Here is a 21,487-nt window from a genome sequence, read left to right as displayed (position 1 = left end):
GAAGTTCAGCAATATATATTCTGTTACTAGACAGTGTTATGTGTACTAAGCTTCAAACAAAGAAAAATAAACTGAAATAAATATAAATAAAAAAATAGGCTGTGAACTATTCATATCATAATGCAAGATTATATTTGCTCCAGATTATCATTTTATGAGTCAGCAGGTTACAGCCTATAACATTCATGCAAAACATAACTACATAGGCAGTCGTAAATAGTATATAACTTATATGACAGTCAAACTCTAATTCTGTATCTCAAGCTATAACTGATGACATCATGAATATATTTTAGGATATATATATATATATATATATATATATATATATATATATATATATATATATATATATATATATATATTACACGTTAGCACAAGTACTTGTTTAGAATGTTTTAAAACATATATAACATCATACAAGATCATCTTCATATCATACATTTTGAAATTGTATGAGTCACTGGTTAAGCACCTGTAATATATGCATTCTGCCTTAAATTAGATTATAATTTCTATGTCAGTTAATCAGACCCTGACTCTGCATTCCAGCCTGTAACCAATAAAAAGACAAACATATGTTAAAAATATACATTTTGATATATGTTTGCTTAATTGGAGCATACTTGGTAACTCTCAACTACTTAAAGTCACTGTGCCATTGCAGACATCAGTAAAACTGGCACCAACTCATTGAAGCCCATTACCAGCGACTTCCAAGTATTAAACCCCTAATGGTATGATTACCTAATTTTGTTATTCTGTTAGCTAGTGCTTAAATCGATAATTAAAAATATTGCCAGCTTGTATATTGCTATAAAACAGGGAGTCCAGTCCTCAGCTTTACTTCCTGTTAAATATCAAATTAACACAAGAAATCTCCACATTCTGTTAGTTATCTCAAGGTCAAATCAAAGAAGGAAGGCAAAAAAAGCACCTAAAGAAAATTAAATAAAGCTTGGGGTGGCATCTATTCAAAATGGACCTGTGTCCAGTCGGACTCTCCCAGTCAACAAATGCAAATAAATAAATAAATAAATACATTTTAAGGAGTGATTAATAAACATAAAGTAGTTTTCATGTATTACTATGCAAAGCACTTAAAGAGGTCATTGCTACTTAACTATTTAAAGTAAAAAAAAAGATTAACCAGGAACTATATACACAGTATAATGTGTCTGTACAAAGACTATTATAGGTAAATGTAGTATTGCTAATAGTGGCAAAGTGACTTTATGAAATCTGTTAAAATAATGGCTTACCTGGAGACCAGAAATCCATAATATCAATGTCTATTTCCTATGTGTTAAAAATGGTTGTGCCACATATGCATTATTAAAACTGGCAGCACATAAAGTGATTGGAGATAATTGTTGTTGGGATACAGACTTGAAGTCGAGATTTGATGAACAGATGACTGGAAAAGATCCAAAATTCAAACCAGAATAAAAGTTTTATTGCAATTCAGCATTATTACTATCCTGATGAACATGTAACACTCATGTTTTATGAGTCCTTAAATTCTTTGTTGAAGGGGCGTGGCCAAGGATGAACACAGGCTAACAGTAGATTTCTTTAGCTCTACCAAGACAATATCATAAACAGGGAAATTTATCATCAAAACTCGTTTAATGGAATATATTTTTTCATAAAATCATTTGGAATATCATTTTCTACAATAATATCCAAAAACGAAAGAAAACTTGACTGATTTTCCTGTCAGAAATTTTCTTGGTAATTTCCCACACATCTCAACTCCTCAGAATGAGCTACAGTAAATCTAACAGCCAGGATTCAACCCTTAAGAAAGAACTCCAGGCATTACTACTAAATACGCAGGAGCTAAAAACTAAAATAGACAGAATTGATTCTAAAATAGATAACTTCAAAGAAAAAAACTACCAAACAAATGGATATATAACATGAAGACTTACAACAGCAAAAAACATAGATTTCAGGTATAGAGGATGCTCTCAATGACATGGACACTAGAATTAAAGAAGGGGAAATGAACATTGAATTTCTTCTCAAACAAAACAATCATCTCCAGTCTAAATTGGATGATTTGGAAAACAGATCTTGACATAATAACATAAGGATTTTTGGGCTGCCAGAAGGCATAGAAGGTAATAATAATATTATAACTTTTTTTGAACACTTGGCTACCAAAAACTCTAGATTTATCTGAGGCATTTTCTTTTGGTATAGAAAGAGCCCATAGATCTCTATCATCATCTGCCACTAACAAAAACATTCCTAGATCAGTTATAGTAAAATTTCTATCTTCATTTGATAAAGAGATGGTGTTAAAATCTGCATGGGCAAAAGCACCTATAAAAATCAATAATGCAGTAGTGCGCTTTGATAATGATTATTCCACTCTGGTGATATCTAAAAAGAAAACCTTCTTGCCACTGATAAGAGAACTAAAAAAGCACAACTGAAAATTCATCTTTTATTCCCTGCCAGACTAAAAATATTCTTACCTGACGGTCCTAAAATGTTTCAGGATTTAGACACTGCCATGGCTCATATTAAAAAACATAAAATATTGGACAAGATAGAAGAAATGGAATGGGCTAGTCCTTCGTTAAAAAGACTAGCATCTGGCCCAACTTGGAAGTCAACAGATAAACAAAAGAGACAAAAAAGTAAATGACTTTCTTTACAGCATTCTGATTATTTTGTGTAAACTTCCTTGTTCCCTTAAGTAATCCACAAATAACATAAGATCACCAGAAAGCTTCTCAACTCCTCGAAATATGTTACCTGTTATACTAATAATTTCTGTCCCTAAGGAACAAGTAATCTGATACACATTATATTTGTTGCTTTTCTAATCTCAGTCTGTGAGATCAAAGGTTAGTTGTTGTTGTGTCTTTCGGCTTTTCCCGGTTAGGGGTCGCCACAGCGGAACTCCGGTCCGCTAATGATTGGCAGTGGATTTTTACATGCCGAGTTGCCAGCCCTGACGCACAGCCTTCAACGAAGGTATGCCCACTTACGCATGTCACCACACAGAAGACGCTCTAGCTGAGAATCGAACAGGACACGGTCTTACTGTAAGGCGACAACGCTACCGCAGCACCACCACCAGATCAAAGGTTAGTAATATGTTATATTCATTTAACATTACCAAAAAATATTTTATTTTTTTTTTCTTTTCTTTAATCTATTCAAAAATATTGCTATGTTTAGTACTGTTTAGATATAACTGCTTAGTATCATAAAACTGAGACAGTCTAAACTCTTTATAACAACTAACATGCTATGAAGCATGAGCAGCTGATTAAACAAAATAATTATAAATGCAGTATTTTATGCCTAGATATAATAATAGGTGAATGTTTTATATATACACTATTTTATACGATGACATAGTAGTAGATGAATGATATAGTATATGTATATATTTTTGGGGGAAACAGTTATATTCATGTAGTTCTGGTATGTGATTATGACATTGTATAGCATAGGGAATGATATGGGGTTCATGTGTGTTGTAAATAGACTTATAATGGTTTCCTATGGCCTGATATTACTGAGGCTATGATTCCTAAGGCTTGTTGAATACCTCAAGCTGTCTCTACACTACACAGAGCCTTATTACATTCAAAATGTGTTGTTTTCACTTACTTTTATCAAATTCCCCACTGGAATCTTTCAGGAGACAACTTCAGACACTGGCAACCTCGAGAATAGCGCTTGCGAGCCATTTTCTAAACCTCCATCTTCTAACTGTTCAGCAGAGTCGAAGAAAGCAGCCATCATGAACTTTGACGTCTGAAGTAAACCAGTTCCAGGAAGCAGAACAGTCGCAAATGTGGAAATATGACAAAAACTGACTTTTTAATGCAAAAATGTAAGTTTTAATCAATATAATAGCTTTCTATTGATATAGTCAGTGTTTAGTAAGGCTGTAGCACATATTAAAGTATTGTTTTATTGTTTAAACCACATGCTGAAGTTTAGAAATATGTAGAATGCTGAATTCAGATGTATATTAGTTAGAATGTTCTTAAAGGTGCTTTACTCAAATACAGGGCTGCAATTGTTGTTTCGATGCACATACTAGATGATGCTTTTGCTTTCTAGCACTGTTGGATATTCTTATATATATTGAACTTTTTTTACTTCAGAAGTAGGGTTATTTGATACATTCTTAAGCTAGTATGCAGTATATTGATTATATGAAGCTATTGCATACTGCTTTCTGCATAATGTCATGGCTTCCCTTTAATTAATACATTGGTTTTACATTCTGCTTTTGCTTTGATAATTAATTCTCTCATCTTAGTTCTATGAACAAGCAGATAATAGAATTATGTATCTTTCTATAGCTGCATATGTTTATTTCATTAATATTACTATTTTCATAACAACTGTAATGAATAATTTGATCTGAGTAATATATTGTGTCAAAGAAGCATTAGTAAACAGATATTTCTAAGCTCAGGGAAGCTAATGTATACACAAAGCACCTATATATAATTGTTTTCTCTCTTCTTCCCTTCCTAGTTGTGTTGCAGTTATTACTAGGTTGTTAAATAAAAGAGTTATATATAAAGATGCTCTTTTATCTTGTTAAAAATGTTTAATTCTGCTTAATAGTTGGTTAAATTGGTTATGCTCATACACTTGAATTGATTTAGTCATATTCATAAGAAAAGGATATTCTGTTATATCCCAATCCATTTAAAATGTTTCAAAATGTGTAATTTGCTTTGTAATGTTTATATTGTTAACAAGCTCTTATAGAAATAAATACATAACCTTTACAATATTTGGAATATCTAAGTTGAAATGTTATGGTCTATATAAACTATATTAGTTAAAATTTCTATTTTAATTTTAATTTAATTTTAGTCTGTTTGGACTCCTAAGACTGCAATTTTCCACCCGCCTCTACCTGCCTGGGTTTCCTTAATACCTTGGAAAACTTTAATCTGGACAACACCAAACCAAAGCTATATTCTGGTTTAGGGTATTTTTTCCCCTCTCAACTCCAGGAAGAGCTCTGTTTGGACTCCTAAGACTGCAATTTTCCACCCGCCTCTACCTGCCTGGGTTTCCTTAATACCTTGGAAAACTTTAATCTGGACAACACCAAACCAAAGCTATATTGTATGTTTTTATTATATAATCATCTCTTATGAGCTGGTTTTGTTATTTTCTGGTTATCCTCTCCTGACACATTGACCAGACTTCTACCAGCCTATGCCAGCAGCCATACCTCCCCCCCCACCTGCCTGCTATACTGCCTACCCCATACTCTGCCTCCTCTCTTTTATTGATAACTAGTTGAACTGTATTACCCTTATATTATTTTCTACTCTAGTACATACTTCTATTCCCCTCCTCCTACCCGAAGAACTTGCTTTCTCTATTGACAATAGCCTAGGTTCTCCTCCTTCCTTACCTGCTGTATGGTTATCACTATCTGGCCTGACTGTTTCTTCTCCTCTTGTAGTATTGCCTGCCTATAACCATCTCCTAGTGATAGCTCACCTTGCCTCAGTCTTCTCTATTTCCTTCTCACCCCCTCTCTTAGTTCTAGCCTCCCTTGTAACTAGACTGAAACTGTTTTCTCTGAACTTCTTTTCTCATTGCTTCTAGTTTAACTAACCCACTTCTTGCTTCCAGCCTATTCCCCCTGGGCATCCCCTTGCTGATTGTTCTCCTCTGCTCTCGCACAAGGTGTTTGTTTGTGCCCCGCTCCGCTCCTCTCCCTACCCCCATATCCCACCCACCCCTAGGGTTCCTTAACTTATACCTCACTAGTCACACCCCCTATGCTCCTAACCCATCCCCTCCTTGGTACTAAACCACTCCCCTATCCTTTTACATCTCCACACCTTAGTTTACTTTTTCATCTACTATAGAACTATTAGTAATCTCTTATCTGTCTAACTCTTTCTATCTCCTGCCTAACTTCTATATATTGTATTGTCTGTTTAGCCATTCCTTTCATTCTGTTGTTAATCCCACTTGTCCTTAATTACTGATACCTTAACAAGTTAGTCTAGATTTTCTGTTTAACTCTTCACTACCATGTCTTCAACTGTCATAGCCTTTCTCACCTATACCCTTCTCTCCACTACTGCTTTAACCTCTCTATCCTTATCATACTATATCACCTCTCTACAAATTAATACTTTATATGAGCATAACCCACATCTAAATCAAACCTTACCTTCCTCTTTCCTAAGCACCCTTAAACACAGCAACATTACCTATTCTTCTAACTATATACTGCCAAAATATCATAGGGCATCTCACATAACCTTCCATTTTAACAAAAAAAACCCTAATACGTGCCTCAAACTTCTTAAAATACTATCTCAATACCATCTTCAACTCCTCTCACATGGCGACATTCATCCTAATCCTGGACCCTCTACCCTAAGCAACTTTACCCATAATATTAACTCTTCTCCCCCTAGTGCTGAAGGTACTAGAGCAACCAATTCCCTTTTTATAGCTCATATTAACATCAGAAGTATTAATAACAAAATTCACCATCTTCATGCTCTCCTTGACTTGCATTCATTTGATATATTATGTATAACAGAAACTTGGCTAAAACCCTCTACTCCTGACCATGAAATCACCCCTCCTGGCTACAACATACTTAGAAATGACCGAACTAAGAAAAAAGGTGGTGGGATAGCCATTCTCTATAAATCTCACCTACAAATTACACAATTCAAGGAACTTCCATTAACAGGCCCCAAATCTGAAATTTTATCAGTCAAACTACAGATTAATGACAACAAAGCTATCTATATAATTTGCATGTATCTTCCCCCTGGTAATAATACCCTAATCTTAGAAAACTTACTCAGTTCTCTTACTAACCTACTACCCCAAGAAACCATTATACTTGGTGATTTTAACATTGACTGGAATACCTGTATAGCCCAAAAACCTACTAACCATATTAATCTCTATGGTTACTCTCAATTGATTACAACTACAACTAGAATCCATAAACCTAACATGAAAGAAACAATTCTAGATTGGATTCTAATAAATAATACCCCTAACAACTATACTCCTGGGACGCTTCCTGATAGTATTAGTGATCATATTCTTACTTATGTTATCAAACAAAAATTGTACATTCCTAATAAGCATAAACTAAAAACATGCCGCTCAAAAAGATTTTTCAACCCTGATAACTTCCTTAATGAATTACAAGCATGTGACTGGTCACCTTTATCAAACCTTGAACTTAATGAAGCAGTTTCTTATTTTAACACTAAATTTCTGCAGATCCTTGACTATCACGCTCCTTTTCACACTACCAGGATAAGAGCCAAAACTGCCCCGTGGCTATCTAAGCTAACAAAAGAAAGAATGATTTTGAGAAATAAAATCTGGGCTAAATGGAGAGCTACCAAATCTCCAGCTGATCATCTCCTATATAAACAGTTGAGAAATACTACCAAGAAATACACTCTTAGCGATAAAAAGGAATTGTATATTCATCTTCAAAATACTACTCAAAATACCCCACAAAAATTTTGGTCAGGCATTAATAAACTTCTAAAACCTGGGCATTCTCCTACTCCTGCTCCTACAGGATTAAACCCTAACTCCTCTATACAAATCCCAGACGCCTTTAATAACTACTTTATAGAAACTACTCTTACCCTAGCCAACTCCCTACCAACACCCATAGCCTCCCCACATAATAACTCAACAGCCTCTACTAATGCCTTTCAAATCCAACCTGTCTCATCATCAATCATATATAAGCTTTTATTAAAACTAAAGCCTTGCACTCCATCTGCAGACAAACTCCCATCCGAATTCTTACAAATAGCTGCAAAAGCTATTTATCTCCCAATATCTATACTGATAAACAGAACCATCTCTGAAAAGAAAATCCCTACCATTTGGAAAATGTCTCATATAATTCCCCTTCATAAAGGTGGCCCTTCCTCTGAAATATCCAACTATTGCCCTATTGCCTTACTCTCCCCGTTAGCAAAGATAATGGAAAGGTGCATACACAAACAATTTCTTGACTACCTTCTTCAAAACGAACTTCCAGCCGACTGTCAACATGGTTTTAGGCCACACCACAGTACTACAACTGCCTTACTCTCCTTTGCTGACTCTATCAATAAAAATCGTAATATTAACCATTTCTCTGCTGCACTATTTATAGACCTATCAAAAGCCTTTGATATGGTTAACCATAACATACTTCTTGAAAAACTGAACAACCTTCCTCTAAGCTCACACTCTTTACAGTGGTTTAGAAGCTATCTCGAGAACAGGCAACAAGCAGTGCTTTGGGAAAATAACCTATCATCCTTACTCCCTGTAAATATCGGAGTTCCACAAGGCTCTATCCTTGGGCCCCTTCTTTTCTCATTATTTATTAATGATCTTTATCTGAATGTGCCACAAGCAACCTGCATCCAATATGCAGATGACTCAACTTTGATCTGCTCAGATACAGATATTCCCTCTCTCCAGTCCATCACCCAAACAACCTTCCATAATGTTGAAATATGGTTTATGCAGCACTGCCTCCTCCTTAACCCCAAAAAAACAAAGCTACTGCTCTTTACTCCCACAAATAAATCTCCTACACCTTTCTTTACTATCTCCTCTAATAATGCCACCTGTATAAACCCTGAAAAAACTACTCAGCTATTAGGTGTAACCATTGATAACCATCTGAACTTTGAGGAACAAATTAACACTTCTATTAAAGCTGTTAATAAAAAAATTGGGACACTCTATAGAATTAGATCCTTCCTGAACCCAGCAGCCAGGAAAACTATTGCACAAACCCACCTACTTTCCACCCTTTTTTATGCTTCAGCTATATTTACCACACTCTCTAAAAATAACATCAACAAACTCTCTACCTGTTATAACAGTATAGCCAGATTCATTAATGCTACACCCTTCAAAACTCACCATTGTCACAACCTTAAACAACTAAACTGGCTAGAACTAAATAACCACCTATTGTATCAACAATTACTCATCATTCATAAAGCCCTTCATTTCCCCGAAAATACTCCCAGCCTAGCATACCTCATTTCTCCGTACAAGAACCTAACCACACTTTGTTCAGCAAATAAGTTCCTTGTATCCATAACTAAATCATACAATAAAGCTGGAGATGCTATATTTTCTAATTCCATTGGTAAAATATGGAATCAACTCCCTCAGAATATAACTAGTCTTGGGTCTACCACTCTATTCAAAAAACAAATCAAAGAACATCTTATTTCACATTGGCTATGTCCCTGTACCAATCCCGACTGAAACATATTCTAAATACAACAAAATTTTTTTTAACTTCTCACTAAGCCCCTATCTGATGCCTCTCTGGAGATGAGATTTAATCTTAAGTTATGCCTTACATTATTCTATCCTTAGTTTTTTTTTTTATATCCTACTATGTTACTAGTAGAACTAGACTTGTACATTTTAAATTTATTTGTTATTCTCTCTTGAAATGTAAGACTGATAAGTTTCTGAAATGTTATTGCCTTGCCTCTCTTGTACCATTTAGAAATCTATGTAGAAAATCTTTGATGTATTGTTAAATATTTTTGCTTTATTTATATTCATCACTGTAATTTTAACTGTACTGGAGCTTTTCTCCCCGGGCCTCTACTGTAAACGGATATATATCCAGCTAGACTAGCCCGGTCAACAAATGTAAAATAAAATAAATAAATAAATAAAAATAAAATAATAAATATTTCAAATACCTATATATGTTTACACAAACAAGCTAATGAAAAGTTTCAATGATTTATCATTCTGATTTATACATTCTTGCTGTTAGTTAAACTATTCTTTCTAGTTCTAAAGGTGTGATATCAAGAAGTCCTTAATGAAATCTTGACACATATTAAGAAATAAATGTATAAACTGAATAAGTTCTTTTATAATACATATTAAAATGGATGAGTTTAACTTAGGTTTTGGAAGTTTTAGTATTTATAGACATTAGGTGGTAGCTAGAGTTCTGCTGTTATAGTTAGAGAGGTAACTCGAGTAGTTGAAACTACTCGAATTCAGAGTTTATAACTCCAGGCTGGGTGCGAAGTTCAATCCTAACACTATTTTATTTGATTATTGTTATTGTATGATTACAGTTCTGACATCCACATCATATCTTACAATCACGTTTTCATTTCCAGTAAAAATGAAAGACCCACAAGTCCACATAGAAACTTCACAAGTCAAAGCCTTGATTAATTTAACATCTATAGGAGGGAATAGATTACTAATCCGTATAAAAAATGATAAACTAAACATATTTTACTTTATGTTATACTTGTCAAATGGTAACCTTAAGAGGGATCTCTCTAAACATTAATGAGTTAAACAACCCATGTAAGAGGAGAAATTTATTCAGATATCTTAACTTATATAGATCTAACCTAATATTTCTTCAAGAAACTCATCTCCTTAAAAAAGACATAGATAAACTAGAAACCAACAAGTACATAATTTTAGTCAGCTCGGAACATACACAGAAAAAAAGAGGGGCAGCTATCCTGTGGATCAAATCTGTACCTATTCCTAAAATTATTAAGACATACAAAGATGACAAGGGAATGTTCTGCATGGTTACAGTACAGATTAATAAGAAGATTTTTACATTTATCAACATATATTGGATACCAGGCATAGGTATTAGCACAGTGAAACAACATTTCAATCAAATAGTACTCCACTCTAAAGGAGACATAGAACATAATATATTTATAAATAATTGTTCTCCCCCTCCCCCTTCCCTATTTATTACCTTAAGCCAATCCCAAGGTTAATAAATATTGCCTGTGGCAGGCACCATTTTTAAAACTACAACCACTCTGCTACTGGCCCCATGTGGAGCTCAGTGTCTCTCCAGTAAGTGTTTTACAACTGTATATGCTTATTTATGTTGAATTGTGTTAGACATCTAATATGATTTATGCTTTATTACTGGAAGTTACTATGGCACATTAACATTGTGTTTGTCTGCACCAAGTTGTTTTAGTATAATAGTATGGTCTGTTTGCATAGCTGCATCTTGTTAACTAATGTTATTCATGTTATTGTGTTGTGTGTAGACAGCTCATACTGGTGTCTAATTATTTCTATATAATTTTGCTGTTACTGGTGGATAGAATCACATTAGAGACCCAGGACAGAGTGCTGCTCGCTATATTTTTATCTGTGACTGCATACCTGTCAGCTGAGGTCCCTACTCGTTGATGTGTTTTTCCAATTGGCTCAGTATCTGCATATACTAGTAGTTGATTCAGGGCATATTTTCCTGTATGCAGTAGCTATTTGCTCAGTTTGTTTTGTAATCTTTATAATGTATCTTTACTGTCTCAAAAGTGTTTACTCCTCTCTGTACTCTTCTTTTCTAGACCTAACACCACTCTAAGTATTCAGCTGTTGTACCACCTTTATCTTGTATCCAACTGGTGGATACATTGTTATAAGAAAAGCGCAGTCCAGGTCTGAACTGTCTGCAGACACAAACAGCTAAAGTTAACTGAGTATGTGTCTACCTGTTTGAGCTAATACTCATTATCCCCTGGAGAGCACTCTGCTTTGGCTTGTAAGCAGCCCCCCCACACACACACACACACACTCATCTTCCATTTTCTCTTTTATTCCCTTCTGTTAGCAAATAGTATCCATAACTGATCAAATACTGTGTGTTTGTTAATTTAAACTGAGACCACAGTAGCCTACTGATACAAGGTTATCTTGTTCTTCCACCTGATAAATGGTTAAGAAATTACTTACAGCTTCAGAGCAGTCCTTGGTTAATTCTGATTGTTTCTTAAACACAAGCTTGTCTTTGCTTGGCTCTTGGCTCATTAGCAGCAGTACAAAAGAACTGTCTGCTCACACCCTTGTTCTCCCCTCCCCCTTCCCTGTTTATTACCTTAAGCCAATCCCAAAGTTAATAAATATTACCTGTGGCAGGCACCATTTTTAAAACTACAACCACCCTTTGAGCACTTTATGCTCAGCCCTGCCATAAAACTTACTAAAACTGCTTGAACTGGGGCACAGCTAACTGATAGTTTGTGGAAATACAGGGTACCTACCTGAGTCTCCACATTCACTATCATATGTTCTTATATCAGTTTAGTCTGTTACCTGATTGTTTCCAGCCCCCTCATAAGAGCAACTGACAGGGTCTCTGCCCTCTTCGCTCCCTGCCCTGCTCCCATTTTCCTCCCACCCCCATTGGTCCTACCTTTATTACACATGCAAACCCCTCCCATCTTTCCAACAGCCAACCACGGCACTAAACCCAACGCTACCTCCTCCATCTTTCCACTATTATCACTCCTCTTCAGCTAACATGTATAAGCATACCATACCTTTGCTCACTGCATGCACTCTCCTTGCATATCTTACATCCTACCAAAACTCCATCATTCCCCCACTCAACCACTACCACTGTACTACTACTCACACCACCACTCATGTCTCACCCACACTCAGCTCCCCTCCCACCAACTCAAGAACCATCCCTATGCACCCCCCCACATATTCTATCAACTATATTACTCAAACATAAAGCATCCCTACAACTTAACATAGTAACCCTCCCACCATACCTATTACCCACAGAGCACAATCATAAAGTTTCCCTAATAAACAAACACATTCAAAAACTGAGAAAACTAATAATCTCATGCATATCAAAACTAGCCCTAAGTGGAGACATCCACCCCAACCCTGGCCCTACCATCTCCAACCCCATTCCTCATAATCAGACTAGAAACCACAACTTCTCCCATATTACAGCCAATAGAAAGCCAAGTGACTTCCTTCTACTAAGCCTAAATATTAGAAGTATATCCAACAAAGTCCATGAACTCCATGCCACCATAGACTTGTACTCCCCAGATATAGTCATCCTGACAGAAACCTGGCTAAAACCTCACATTACCAGTGAGCAAATCCTCCCTACCAGTTATGGCATACTAAGAGTAGACCGGCTAAACAAGAAAGGAGGTGGTATAGCTATAATATTTAAACAACATCTAAACATCCAGATCTTAAAATCATCAGCTCCACAAATAGACAATGAAGAAATAATATATACCAACCTCAAAATTAACCAAAATAAAACCATCAACTTAATTGGATGCTACTTCCCACTTGGCCAAAACATCCCTCCACTAGAAAACCTCCTCAGCTGGACTACCCACCATCTCCCCCAAGAAACTATAATTTTAGGTGATTTCAATATTGACTGGCACTCCTGTTCTGGCAACCATCCAACCTATCATCTAAACTTTCATGGCTTCACCCTACTAATCCAGTCGCCAACCAGGATAAATAAAACTCCAACAAGTACACTACCCTGGATTGGATACTAGTCAGTAAGAGCTCCCAGTCATATATAACAGGCTGCTTATCAGATAGCCTCAGTGATCACTCCCCAACATTCCTACTCAAAAAACACCTCTACCAAGTTAAACCTGTCATCTACCGTCAAATACATAAAAAAATAAACTTTAACTCACTCACATTCATCTCATCCCTCAAAGAATGTAACTGGCATCCTCTAAAGTCTTGATGACGCAGTTGAATTTTTTAATACTACCTTCCTGAGCATCCTTAATTACCACACCGCCATAAGACTTTCCAGAACCAAAGCACAACCCTCCCCATGGCTACAAAAAAAACACTAAGTCAGAAATGAAAAAGAGGGATAAAGCCTGGGAACACTGGCGCAAAACCAAAACCCCCTCAACTAGGCAGAAATTCCTAGAACTGCGCAGTAGAGTCAAAAAGCTAATAAAACAGGACACATTCCAGTACTACCAGTCTGCCCTAGACTCCTCCCAACACAACCCCAAACAATTCTGGTTCTCCATAAACTCCATCCTCCACCCAGGTAAAGTCAGTACCCCTCCTCCTAACATCCCTCACTCCTCCGAAAATATTGATACCTCATTCAACACACACTTCACATAACCATACTATCACTAGCTAAACAACACAACCCCCTCCCCTCCAATCCATACCTTCAACTAGTAATCTCTCCACTGTCTTCTCTTTTTCTCTTGTTCCTACCTCCAACATAAAAAAACTCTTAACTAAACTTAAGCCCACCAAATTAGCAACAGACAGCCTCCCAAGTGAATACGTATAAATTGCAGCTGATGCTCTAGCCTACCCAGTATCCATCTTGATTAACCAATCTCTATCAGAAAGTTACGTTCCCACACTATGGAAAGTATCACATATAATTCCCTGCCACAAAGGCGGCCCCTCCACAGAACTAACCAATTACCTCCCCATAGCTATTCTCTCTCCACTCTAGAGAGATGCATTCACTCTCAGGTCTCAAACTGCCTTCTTACTAGCAACCTCCTTTCCAATACTCAGCATGGTTTCCGACCAAACCATAGCACCACCACTGCATTACTCTCCTTTACTAACACTATCTTTCAGCAGAAAAACAATGGCTCTCTCTCCTCTGCTACTTTCCTAGACCTATCTAAAGCATTTAACATGGTCCCACACAAACAACTCATCTCTGTCCTTAATAACCTATCCTTCTCTCAATCAGTCACCAACTGGTTTCAGTTACCTGTCTGACCACCAACAATCCATTTCTATAGGGGTTCCCCAAGGATCCATCCTTGGACACCTATTCTTCTCTATTTTCACCAATAATCTAGCCTCTGCCACCAAACATGGCACACTCATACAATATGCAGATGACTCAACCATCATCTGCTCAGCCCAGCCCCTACCAAAACTGCAAAAAGTCACACAGGAATCCTTTTCCTCTGTTGAAACTTGGTTATCCGATGCCCAATTAATACTCAACCCAAACAAAACTAAACTACTCATCTTCCAACCCACCAAATATACTCAAAACAACTCTCACTTTAACATCACAGCAAAAGACAACATCACTATACACCCAACAGAACACACCAAATTGCTAGAAGTGGAAATAGACAATAAACTCAAATTTGACATTCACATATCCATGACCATAAAAAAGTCGACAAAAAACTAGTAGCATTATACAGAAATAAGCAACTTCTCACCAAAGCAGCAAAGATTTCAGTAGCAAATTCCCACCTTATCTCCACCCTACTTTATGCCTCTCCAATATATACCAACCTAAGGCAATGCGATCTAAACAAGCTTGAGACCTGCTACAACAAAATCACCAAATTCGCCACAGGGGCATCCTACCATAGTCACCACTGTCTCTCACTTGCTAAACTGAGCTGGCTTGAACTCCCTCACCTCCTTCAATGGAATCAACTCACACTCGCCCACAATCTAGTAAACCATCCACTAAAAGTTCCATCCCTCCGGAATCTACTCCAACCCTATTACACCACCAGACCACGAAGATCCAGCCACAAAAATCACTTACAGGTCACTAAAGCCAATAACTCTCCTGGAGAAGCACAATTCTCTTGCGCCATAGCCAAATTATGGAACTCCCTCCCACCCACAATTACCTCCGTACCATCATGCACCCACTTCAAAACTTTACTAAAAGCACACCTAAAAACATGCTGGCTATGCCCTTGCAACTCCCCCTCTAATATCACCCACCCCATCCACGCACTACCTTTCTTTCCATCCCACTAACTACCTTGATTATAGCAAGCTCGGATGCTCATAAGCCTAACTACTTATTATACAGCAGGAACTTCTTATTGTAACAATTGTTAATATCTGTTATGTACTTCGCAGATGATAAAGATTCTAGCTGTCTACTTATGTACTATGTTCTTCATCTGTAACTATGTTTGTAATTGTTAATTGCTATGTTGATCAAATTGTTAATTACTATGTAAATCCAATGTAACTACTGTCTGTATATTTTAACTGTGGAGCTTTTCTCCCCGGGCCTCCACTGAAAATGGGCCTATGTCCAGTAGGACATTCCCGGTCAACAAATGTAAATAAATAAATAAATAAAGAGACACAAAACATTTTAGAAATAAACACTACACCAGATGCCTGAATTATATATATATGGGATGCTCTGAAATCATACCTATATGGGCAAAGTATAAGATGGTGCAATAATAGAAGGAAAACATGGGATAAAGACCTACTAGACATACAAAATAAGCTAGACACTTTTAAACTTAACAACAAAGAAGATGTCACAAATAAAAAAGTTATAAAAGAAATAAATAAGTTAAATGAGAAATATAAAGACATTTTAAATCACAAAATCTAAATAAACCTAGAGAAATATAAATTCCTAACGTACTCAATAAATTCCAAATATTTAAATAAACTCAAAAATAAAACAAAAAGACTTAACAAACAAAATCATATTAAAGAGATTTTTTCTTCAGGGAAAAAAATGTTTCTAATTTATCACAAATTCTAGATGAGTTTAAAGATCACTTTCATAAAATTAATCATGATAGAGTTAATATGGATCCAAAAGATAAAATAAAGAATTTCATAACCACATACATGGACAAAAAGCTTAATAAACAACAGGTTGAGTCATTGGATAAGTGCATTTCATATACAGACAAACTCAAGTTAAACAAAGCACCAGGTAACAATGGTATAATACCCGAGATTTACAAAATAACCTCTAAAAATGTTCATACATTAATACATAATGTTTTCCTGGCAGCTCAGACTGAATCTACTATCCCCCATCTTGGAAATACACTTTTATTTCATCAGTTCTGAAATCCAGTAAAGACCCAACAAGATGCTCATCATATAGGTCCATCTCACTGCTCAATGTTGACTACAAGATGTTTGTGAACATATTTGCTGACAGATTAAAGACAATTCTTCCAAACAATATTGACATAGATCAAACAGACTTTATTATAAATAGGAATACTTTTGACAACATAAGAAGAACCTTAACTCTAATTGATTGCACAAATAAAAATAAGAGGGATCTGACACTAATAAGCCTTGACATAAACTCAGCCTTTGACTCTGTAAACTGGGACTACTTGTTTATCTTATTGAGGTGTACAAACTTCTCTGATACATTTGTAAATCTGATTGAAAAACTATATAAAGGAGCACTGGTATACATAAAAATTGGCACATGTATCTTCAAAGATACCCATATTAAAAGGTACTATACAGGGATGTCCACTCCCCCCTTTATTATTTACCTTAGTAATGGAGCCCTCAGCTAATTTAATTAGAAACAACAATGGTATTGAAGGATTTAAAAGAAATGAGAATACAGTATCTAAAATTCAGCTTTTTGCTGATGATGTACTAATTACATCAGCAGGAAACAACTCTTCTATACAGTCATTATTTAACACAATGGCAGACTTTTAGAAAATCTCAGGTCTGACATTTAACGAAGAAAAAACAAAGATCTTACCAATACATTTAGGGGAAAATATTCTTAAAAAAGCTTATAAATATATACCTAATTCAGAACATATAACATCTAGGAATTATATTACCAAGAGATATTAAATCTATCATTCAACATAACTACAGCAAATGCCTTGAAAACATACAAACTCGGTTTAAAAGTTGGAATAATATCCTTTTCTCCATGGAGGAAAGACTTACAATTAGAAAAATGATTATATTTCCAAAGATATTATATATTATACAATCAATATTACTCCCACCTACTAAGACAATCATTAAAAAATTAAACTCACTAATGTTGAAATTCTTCTGGGCACCTCATAGACCCAAAGTGGGATTAAAGACACACATCAGTAATTGGACCCAAGTAGGTATACCCTTTCCTGACTTTGATCTATACTCTATCTCCTCTATTATCAAAACTATATCTTTACTAATAGATAAATCATATGTTGCAAAATGGAAAAAATATTGGGAATTAATTGGCATGGAACTAACCAATATACCACTAACATATAAAAATATTATTATAAATAATCCCATATTATGGATACTCAAAGAATTTTGCACTGTTCCCATAACACCGAGACACATATCAAATTATCCTATAAACATTATTATTACTTTCCGTAACTTTATATATAAACGTGCCAAATATAAGGAATGGATCTTAATTTTATTTCCCATAACATATACACAAGGTGTACTCATCATCTAACCTTGATAAAACTTTACTATTCAGGCAGAATAAATTAATATACTGACATCAGATACTACAGGATAATAAAGTTAAAAACCTAGATTTTTTTAATTCAAGAATTTGATTTGGATGAAACTTGTTGGTTGGAGATTCAGGCTTTCAGACAATATCTCTCTTATAAACTAGATTTAATATCACCGATAACTAAAGAATCTGTCCCAGTACTGATAGATTACATGATACTAAACTTACAACAGATGGTTTCAGATAAAGGCAAACTTTCTCTCATACACAAAATTATTAGATGAAACCTTCAACTGTCCAGAAAATTACTGGAATTATTTCAACTCTGTTAGTAGAGAACCTCCAAAACAACAAGATAAGAGTCATATACTGGAATCAGCATCTAAAACAACTTCCACAATCAAATGGAAACTTTATACCTGGAAATTCTTATACAGGTCCTTCTACACTCCTCTAATAATGAGCAAAATTAATAAAAAATATAACATATGTAAGAGATGCAATTCAGAGTTAAATGCTAACTGGGCACATATGTTCCATGATTGTATAAAACTGAAGGAATATCAGTTAACAATTTTCTGCAGGCTCTTTTTACAGATAATTTTACAATGTCTAAATCACTAATCCTCATCAATATTCCCATACTCAAATGTGTTAAAAAGGTTAAACTTCCCTTATAATGGTCAATTCTAGCAGTGGCTAGAAAGATTATAACTAGACATTGGATCTCAGATACCCCTCCTTCTTTTATTGAGTTTAAAAATGTTTTGATTGATGTATGTCAAATGGAACTAATGACCATTAAATCAAGAACTTCTAGAAAAAACAACCAGCTATAATATGTGGGATACTTTACAAAGTTTGTTAAAAAAAGACTTGGAACCTTCATAATGTATTATAGTTATGTTAGATGATGTAATAAAATTGTGGATGTCTTTGTAAATACATTAGTTGTTTTATGAATGTTAAAATTCCTTATCTGTTAACTGCTTGTATAAATTACTATGTTTTACTGATTATATGTTAAAATCAATAAACACATTTTAAAAAAAATATCTTTGCTGGAAGTTATGATCTTCCAGGCATTCATCACAGTCTGTATTTTTAAATTAGTTAATTTCCATTCCATTTCTTCTTGTAAGCTTCCCATTTTTGGTATGAATAAAGGCATTTTTTGTGCAAATTGTCAACAATATTCATACCCTCAGGTAAAAAATAGTTTTACAGGAAATAGAATGTATATTTTGATTCCCAATTCTTCAATGACTTCATAAAAATCAGAAAATGTTTCATTTTCTCTCTGACTTTGGTGAACTAGTCATTATCAAATATTGTAGGAAAGTTGGCAAATTTTAGGAAAGGGATGAATTGAACAGCTTTTATTGACAGTTACTTGTATAGATGATAAATGAATTTATGTATTATGGATCTTGGAGAAAACCTTTCTTTAATAGGAAGCCTTGACATGGATATATGTGTTATTTCAATACCAAATGATAAACCGTCCTGTAAATTCAAAATCTTAGTAATGCAGACAGAAAATTAATCATAGTATCACCTTCCATTCTCTCTGGAATCCTGTAGAGTCTTAAATTGTTCCTTCTGTCTTGGTTCTCCAAATCATCCACTTCTTCCAAAAGCAAAAAAATTAAGCAAAAGTTCTATATAATTTGCTTCTTTACATAAACTCCTCTCAGTATCATTCATACAACTTTCAACATTCTCTAAATTAGCATGTCATTGGTATATCATATTTTTCAATTATTCAGTTTGCTTATGTCCTTTTTCCTTAACATAGTCCACCTTACAATCTAGTTTGTCAATTTTTAAGGACTGTTCTTGTAAAGAGGGCAAAATCTGCTGCAAGTCCTTCTTGTTAGAGTAGGTATCCTGGTTTGTAGATTTGGAAGAAAACATAATCAGATAATCTGAGGTGTTGTGGCATGACAGACAAATGTTATTAATTTTAGTTTTGTAACTTAAAATATGGTCATGTATGAGATCAAAATGTTTTCAAATTTCTCTTTAATTGATCAAAATATATGTAATGTTGCTGCCAGATTTATAGTAGCACTGAAGAGCAACTGAAATATGTTGCCTTCACAGCACATTCTTGGCCACTTACATGAGAGGCAGTTGTGATAAATGGAATTTATTTGAACAAGCATCTTATTGTTTGCATCTTCAGTATTTTAATTATGTAAATCAGAAAACAATCAGTTTTACCTCAGAGGAAGCCTGATGAACATGGTGGTTGCATACAGTAAATGAACTCATAAGAACCCTGACCATTATGTCATTAATCAGTATACTTAAAGTTTGCCACATGCCTGAGGATGGACTGCAGGCTACCAGAACTTATTTCTACCTCTGTAAAGTTGTATTAAGGTGGTACTCTTCTCCCTGCTCCATTTGAGCCAAGAAAGTATCTATATATCGACTGCAAGGAAATCAGGCGTACACTGCATCACCCAGAACTGTACATCAAAGGGGATATTAGCATGACCTATATCATTAGAAATGAAAGTGCCTGCAACGCCCATAACTGATAAGGTGATCCAGTCAGACCTCTGAGGCTGTCCTGCAGAAATCATATCCAGGTCTGTTACCATACAAGAGATGAAATCTGCAGACAGTTCCCAGTAGATGTTTCTTGAACAAAGCATGTAATATGTCAATACATGTCCACATATTCAAGAATTCCCTGCCTGCTGAAATGCTTATTTTTATCTCTGTCCCAACAGTATATGGTATGCTTTTCATTAACTCCTTCACTCATTCAACTGTAAACCTGTCAATCCAGTTTAAAGTCATTGAAGAGCTGGAGCCTCTCCCAATACTCATTTAGTGTAATGCAGACAAACCAATCCTGGAAGGGATGCCAGGCAATCAAAGGTCTCTTCCTGAAGGCATTATATTTTTATTGTTATTCCTACATCAAGAAGTTAACAGATCTTTAGCACTGATCTTTGAGGATGTGGATGGATCAACTAAGTGCAGTGGCTGACCCTCATCAATCCATCTATCTATCCATCCATCCATCCATCCATCCATCCATCCATCCATCCATCCATCCATTCATTTTCCAATAACTTGTTTTGTTGTTTTACAAAATTGAGGGGACACTGGAGCCCATTCTGACAACTGGGGAGGGGGGATAAGGCCTTGAAAAGCCACTGGAGACAGGGTACTGATCAGAACACAGAATACACACACACACACACACACACACACACACACACACACACACACACACACACACGCACACACACACACATACACATGCCATCAGTCACACACTGCATGAGTATCTACAGGCAGTTTGGAAAATGCCATTTTGCATACCAAATGTAGACACAGGGAGGACAAAAAGTTTGTGCACAGAGGCAA

This window comes from Protopterus annectens, chromosome 5.part0 (genome assembly GCF_019279795.1).
Source record: "Protopterus annectens isolate FY-2018-M chromosome 5.part0, PAN1.0, whole genome shotgun sequence".
NCBI classification, from domain to species: domain Eukaryota; kingdom Metazoa; phylum Chordata; order Ceratodontiformes; family Protopteridae; genus Protopterus; species Protopterus annectens.
The sequence above is the reverse complement of the archived record's forward strand: the minus strand, read 5'-3'. Positions refer to the sequence as shown.